This window comes from Dasypus novemcinctus, chromosome 24, assembly GCF_030445035.2.
Source record: "Dasypus novemcinctus isolate mDasNov1 chromosome 24, mDasNov1.1.hap2, whole genome shotgun sequence".
Classification (NCBI taxonomy): domain Eukaryota; kingdom Metazoa; phylum Chordata; class Mammalia; order Cingulata; family Dasypodidae; genus Dasypus; species Dasypus novemcinctus.
In genome coordinates, this window is record NC_080696.1 from 30,719,631 (window position 1) to 30,727,464 (window position 7,834).

Genomic DNA, 7,834 nt, shown 5'->3' on the forward strand with positions numbered 1-7,834 from the left:
CACTTTGAAAAGTGCACTTTAAATTGTGCTTGTCCCTTTAATCACATCAGTCCTTTTAAAATGTTCCTGTCCCTCTTGTGGCTATAACAAATCACCACACACTCAGGGACTGAAAACAATGCAAACTTACTATCTTACAATTCTGAAGACCCGAAGTCTAAAATGGGTCAGCTGGGCTGCATTCCTTCTATGTGCTCTAGGGATAAATCTGTTTCCTTTCCTTTTCCACCTACTAGAGGCCACATGTGTTTCTTGGCTTACTGTCCCCCATCACTCCATTCTTTATGTCTGTTGTCACGTTTACTTCTCTGGTTCTCCTTTTACCTCTTTCATTTATAGGGCACATGTGATTGTATTGGGCCCAACTAGATAATCTAGAGTCATCTCTCCATCTCAAATACTTAGCTTAACCATATCTGCATATCCCTTCTGCCATGTACGGTAGCATATTCACAGGTTACAGGGATGAGGACATGGGCATTTTGGGAGGGAAGCTCTTCTGCCTACCATACCCCATAAGTTATGTTATCCCTTTAACATCAGGCATACTTTGATTCTAAAATCTTTGCTCTGATCTGCCATGTACTTTAACAGATTTAGAGAGGATTTAATCTTTGTGTTGGTTCCAAATAATCTTTAGGCTCCTTTTCTAGCTGCCCTCTTCTGTTTTTCATGGATGAGGAGAGGATGGTAGCCTAGTGAGTGATTGTAAACTAGAATTCAATGGTTTTTCTCTTTTTGTAGTCACAATTCCTTTGCAGTTTTGGCATTATCTCTTCAAGTAATACTGACAAGTTTGTTTTGTGTAGAATTTGATTTTCCTTGATTGCTTCTCTTTTGATTTGGGGAGGATATCTTTGGAGATAAGTAGCTGTGCTGCTGCCATTGTCCTCATTAACCCTGAAGATTTTTTAGTGTATTCATCCAAAGTTTCTATCCCACATCTCAGATCTCTTCTTCCTCCCAACCAGGGCTATATCTTTAGCATAGCAGACCCATTGAGGTTCAGAATTCAGCCTCTTCTAGGTTCTCCTGATTTCCTAATCTTATATTCTGGGGCCAAATCCTCAACTTTTTTTCTGCCTGTAGATAAGAATCTACAGCCTTTAACTGGTGAATTGTCACTGTCAGATTTTCATTGTCTTTCTCTAAAGGACTGAAGCCCCAGCAACAGTCATCTAATTTCATAGTCTTTATAATTACCATTTCCCAAAAATTGTGCAAATACTTGATGCCAGGTTACACAGTTCCTCTGGTATACCATCCAGGGCACTACTGGTGAAAGGGTAAACAATTGCCCCTCGATGGCATGCTAGGGCTTACCCATGTTCCACTTACCTTCAGTGATGGGTTCCTCATTGCCACTCAGCTGATGAAAGATCCTGTTCCAAATTTGCATTTTAGATTCTGATTTCTGACCATTCTCAGTACTCTCATAATTCTGTTTCCCTGGGAAGCAGACTCTGAAGTGGACATAAGAATGCAGGAAGCTTATTGTGGGATGCTGTCAGGATCAACCTGAGGGAAAGGACTAGCAGGGGGAGGCAGTGGACAGCAATGCCAGCGTAAAAAATATTCAGAGAACTGTACAGCTAGGATGGTCTTCTAGAGTTGGTTCAAATGGAGGGGAGGGGCTGAAATTTTTACCCCCAAAAGAGCCCACAGTCGGATGTGGGCTGCCCACACCCAGAAGGAGGTATGACAACATTCCGTGTCCAAAACAAAAAGATTTCAGATGACATCTACACTGGGGTCAGGGTAAACAAGATCATGTTTGAAGCCCCTCCCAAGCATGAGTGTCCATTTTCTTGACTGACTAAAGTGTTTTCCAGCCAGCGGATGCCATTAGGCCAGATCAGTCTGAGGGCTCCCCTTGGCTCCTTGGACATGGAGGTCATCCAGCCCCAACCCTGGTACTAAGCAGGGGAGCCTTGAAACCCCCATGGTGAAACCTGTCCTCACTCCACCTGCATGCCATGTTGATGCCCATTCCTATGGCTCTGAGGGTCATCCTAAGGGACCACAGAAATGGGCTTCCATAATTTTGGGATTGCTCTATTTTTGTGACACTCCCTAAATTCTTTGGTTCAGTTCCCTCATCAGAATGGGATAATACCTGAATCACAGAGTAAGTAAACCAGGTGCCATACTTATCATTCACTGAGTACAGTGATATAAAACTATCCTTACAGTCTGAGAAGGGGATAAGGGAGAATGGAGAATCTCATTCTGTGCCAGGGCACATGTTTAAAGGCTTCAGAGCACTGATGGGTTCAGGTGGCCTCAGATGGAGTAAGTGAAGGCCCTGGGAATGGACTCTATTGTGACTCCTCTAATGGCTCCTCCCATCCCTTGATTTGCAGGTCCAAAGCCATATACTGCACTTCTGGTAACACTCATCCTAGGCTACAAGGCACTGCTGGCAGTATGTGTCCCTGTCATCTACGTCTACAAGAAGCAGAGGGCCTGACTGTAAGTTGTAGGGGTGACTTGGGTTTCAGGGAAGGGGGCAGTCCAAGGTCTTTGCCCAGAAGGGGCACAGTTAGCAGGAGGGTCCAGCATAGGAGGTCCCATGTGTCACCCAGGGTCAGGGACCATCTGGAATGAAGAGAGAGGAGAGTGTGGGTCCTGCAGGAGGTAGTCTACTCAAGAGTTTTCAAAGGTATCCTCCAAGTCCTAGGTGTTCTGTGGAGGAAATGGGCAGAGGAGATGACAGGAAAGTGGTTTCCTTGAAGACTATCTCTAGATTATCTGAATAGTGGGGCTCCGTGGGGGCGCTAAAGGAATCCAAATTTTAAATCCATATTTTAAAATAGTGTTGAGAACCCTCAGATTGGCTGCTCCGACACTGAGTGACAGAGTGGAAGGAAGGGAAGGGGGTCAGGACTCAAGAGAAAGGCTGAGATGGCAGCAGTCCTATACCAGGGGCTTCCTAGCCACTCATGGCAACAGCCAGGAGAAGACCAGCACCGGGATCTAGTAGGCATGCATGAAACATTTCTTGAATGATAGCAGATAATTAAATAAATATGGGCCTGTTTCCCCACAGCTCCTTCCTTCCTTCCCTGCTTCATGAAACCATGGAAAGTGATCTTAATAATCAATGGGAAAAGCAGGAATGTAAACAGACATTTGCGTCATTTTCACAATTGACAAAAGATGGAAATAACCCTAGTGTCTGTCAACCTGTGAATGGATAAACAATGTGACACATGCATACAATGGAGTATTATTCAGCTGTAAGGAGGAATGAAGTCCTGATGCATGCAACATGGATGAAATTTGGGGACATTAGGTTGGTAAAAAAAGCCAGATACAAAAGAGCAAATATAATCTTAAGAAAGGACAAATATCATATGGTCTCACTAATAAGAACTAATTATAAAGGACAAACTCATGGAGTTAAAACTAAAATACAGATTACCAGAATGAGGGTAGAAAATAGGGAGCTGATTACTAATTTGTGCATAATTTCTAGTAAAGTTGATTGTAAATGTTTGGAAATGGATGGAGGTGATGGTAGCACATTATTCTGAATGTAATTAACAGTACTAAATTAGGGGTGTGATTGTGGTTGAAAGGGAAAGTTTAGGGTTATGTATGTCACTAAGAAGAAAACATAGAGGATAAAACATGGGACTGTATAACAGAGTGAACCCTGTTGTGGATGATGACTCTGGTGAATAGTACAAATATAAAAATGTTCTTCTAAGACAAAAAGGTAAGAATCAATGGGAAAAATAATGATTATTCCATGACTTTTAGAATTTTTGTCAAAATATTAAAAACACTTTTACTGCCAGTAATAAATATATGAGAAACTGAAGTATTATTAAAGCTGTTACTTATTTAATACACTGGAATTTAAAATATTAGAAATATTAAGAATTAAAGTATTTTATTTCTTTGTAAAAAACAAACATAAGTAGCTTGAAAATGCTTGCCTTCATTTCTTTGTATAATTTACAATATGGAGTCAGCATCTCTTCTCTGCCATGGTGAATTATCATACACCTTTCTAAGTTTGTATTACCTTCAAACATTTTATCCTTTGCACTTCGAATGTTGTGAAATCTTTGCAAGAGTTCTTTTTATTGTGAAGATTTTTGCTGGTGTCACTTCCTCTGGAACATCTTCATCCTATTTGTCATTACCACTTTTTTCATGTATGTTAATAAGTTTGCTTTCATTAAGTTCCTTGGGCTACATATCTATATTCTTTCAAACAGCAGCCCTGTTAGCATTCCTGTGTCAGCTATTCCTTTTACAATTTCATTTCCTATTTGAATTTCACTTCTACATTATTACTTTTTTTGCTCTTTTGCTGTACTTTATCTTTCTTCATCAATTCCTTATTTCACTACTCATTTTTGTAAAATGTCACATGGTTTCATCACTGTGAAACAAGGAGGCAACACAGCTACACACTGCTGTCTGTATATGAATCGAATAACAGATTCACAGTGACCGGTCATCCACAGGCTTTGAAAGAAGTGATTGTTCATGGGTCATGATGAACAACTGTTATTTACACAGTGATTTATGGACTGGAGAGCTAGCAGTGAAGTTTGTACTTTATGCATTACTCATAGGCAGTTTACCCCAGTAACTGAAATTTGAATCATGATGTATGGAAACTGGTATATAACTAAAATATAGTGCAAAGTGAGAACTGCTTGTATTGGTTCATTTGGTGTCTGTCTTCCTGAAAAAGAATGCAATTTCTAAGAGAGAAAGGACTGTTTGTATCTTCAGTGGCCAAACTATCATATAATATGCCCTTAAATATCATTTTTAATAAACAAATACTTCCTTCAGGATTTTGGTTTCTTTTAGATGTTGGATTTTAAATAAAAGTTTTCTCCATTGAAAAATCACCTGGCTCTGCATTCTAAAACTCTCTTATTAAAGAGTATGCTGTGTTTTTTAAAAAATTTGATCAGAAGTTTGACATCCAGGAATGAATGTGGCTCAAGCAGGTGAGCATCTGTCTCCCACATGTGAGGTCCTGGATTTGGTTCCCAGTGCCTCCTGAAAACAAAAACAAACAACAAGCAAAACAAATGAAAAAATCAACTCAGGGAAATCAATGTGGCTCGGTGGTTGAGCACTGACTGCCCACATACAAGGTCCTGGGTTCAAAAAAAAAAAAGTTCAACATCCTCCAGAAAGTAAGGAAGTCACTGAAAAACAACAACAACAGTGTCAGGACTTTGTTAAAAGTGCATAAGAACCTGTTGAAAGAGTTCCCAAAGGGCAAAGCAGTAAACAAACAGGGTAATATTGGATTATAACTCAAAGTATAAGACAAATATCCATGAGTCATATAAATACATGATTGAATTTAATTAATTAATGAGGTGAAAGAGAAGACTCCCAAGCAGAATTCCATATAACTTAAATAGCTACTCTATCCTTAAGGAGGTGGAGCATAACTGCCCACTTTCTTGTGTGGGCTGTGCATAGTAAGTTCTTTCCACGTGTAGAGTATGGAAAGGATGGTGGCAGGGAAGCAACTTTACAGTGGAGAAAAGTGGCAAACTCTATTTTAGCCAGGTGATCAAGTTCAGCATCAACAAGCATCAACCCTTGATATGATGTGATAAAAGTGTCACTTCACCTCTATAATTTTCCCCAAAACCCATAACCTCAGTCAAGAGAAATGCAAGCCAATAGAGGGGCATCCTCAAAATTGTCAAGGTCATCAAAAACAAGGAAAACGTGAGAACATGTCATAGCCAAGAGGAGCCTAAGGAGACATGACAACTAAATAAAGTGCTGGAACAAAAAAAGAATTTGAGGTAAAACTTAAGGAAATATATGTAAACTATAGACTTTTAGTTAATAATAAAGTATCAACCACACAACTCTGTAAATATATTAAAAACACTTGAATTGTGCACCTAAAATGAGTAAATTTTATGCTATGTAAATTATGTCTCAATAAAACTGTTTAAAATAGTAAAGTATCCGTATGTGCTCATTATTTGTAAAAGAAAAAAATGCACCATACTAATTCAGCTATTAATAATAGTGGAAACTCTAATATGTGGGAACTCTGTATTGTCATCAATTTTTCTATAACACTAAAACTTAAAAATATAGTCTATTAAAAAAAAATTCAGCAACTTGTTCTCAGCTGAATCTATTTGCCTCTTGCAACCCCTTGGAAAACAATGCAAGGAAATGTGTGGCAGAGACTCCCCTGTTAATACACCCAGGTTTTATCTCACTTCAAACTTCGGAGGTTTCCTTCCCCTTCCTTCTTGTCCTCTGCTAGACCCAGACCCAGACATGCAGAGATAGAGACCCCAGAGAATGTCCCCATGACATTCATCCCAAAACGTCTCCATACAATTAGTAAAGCCCGCTCAAACCAAATGGGGTCAGGATTGGCTTATCTTGCTAAGGTGAGGTTGCTTTGAAGGTGAGTGAGCTAATGCCTATCCTGAGTCCAAGGATTCCCAGGGTAGAAGAGGTTCCAAAGGAGAGTGTGGTGAAGCTGCAGAAGATGGCCTTCAGTTGTCCACCTTCCTTGGGATTGCCTCAGCTGAAGAGCTGCCTTGGACAAGGTCATGCCCCTCCCAGGGAAGAGCCCCAAACAATGGTGCTACAAGAGCTTAGGCCTCTCACCCCAACTCCAGACAACTCTGAAGGAACATCTCAGCACCAGAGCTCCATGTGGGGTCAGCATCAGGACTTGAGTACAGCTCAACCTCTTCCTCTTCCCAATCCCACTTCCTTTCCCTCCATTCCACAGGTGCTTGATCCTAAAAGTTCTCACTAAGAAGCAATCAGCCTGTTAATCTTTGTGATAGTTTGAAATTATTTTATGAACTCCAAAAAGAGAAAGATTGTTTTTCAACTAATCTATTCCTGTGGCTGTGAGACCCTTTTGACTGGATGTGTCAGTGAGGTATGACTCGGTTGAGATTCCCACCTCTTGCTGGGTGTGATATAAACAGAGACAAAGAGAGACAGACACTGAGAGAAAGAGGAAAAGGAAGCCACCATATGGATCCTGCAATGTGAGAAAGAGGACCGCTGGAAAACAGAAGCCCCAAGGGCTGAGAGAGGACCCAGAGTCTGGAACTAAGAGAGCACAGAGGCACAGAAGGAGGCCCCCAAGAGGCTGGACCCACAGAGTACCTCAAGACTAAAGAGATGAGCCACATACCTGATAATTCACAGCTGAACTCAGGAAGAAAGTGACAGCCGAGACTGAGAGAGGAGGCCTGGTGAGAGACAAGTCCTATGCCTGGTTCCCCTCAGCTGAACTCTGGATGATGGTAGATTCTGGTGGGGAAAGCAGAGACCTCAGAAGAGAGCGGCAGCCATCTTGGCCATGAGGCAGGACATTAGGATCAACAATAACTGACTTTGGTGAGAAAGCTTCTCTGATGTTGCCTTGATTTGGACATTACACAGACTCAGAATTGTAAACTTTTACCTTAATACATTTCCCATTATAAAAGCCAACCCATTTCAGCAGCTATTTGGAAAATTAAGACAATCTCCATCTCAAAGTCTATTTCCAGCCTGAAATAGGCTTTGCTGAGTACAAGAAAAGGTGGGGAACCCTCCAAGCCAGAGAGTTCTCAGGACCAAGGCAGTCATAAAATGAAAAGGGGCTTTTTATATTAACTTAAGAACAATGAGAATCCACAAAAGTGTTTAAGCCAGAAAGAGGTGTAATCAGACCTCTGTTGTAAAAACAACATTCTGGCAAAGTAGGATAGAGATTAAAGTGGGCAAAAAAAAGATGGGGGGCTATTGCTTTTATTCAGGCAAGAGATGATGTTGGAGATGGAGAAATAGATTGACTTGAGATTTT

The 7,834-nt window shown here is 40.7% G+C and overlaps 1 pseudogene; it reads left to right on the forward strand.

The window, feature by feature from the left end:
- Positions 1-7,834, forward strand: part of LOC101410925 (signal-regulatory protein beta-1-like) — a 66,867-nt pseudogene that overhangs the window by 25,206 nt on the left and 33,827 nt on the right.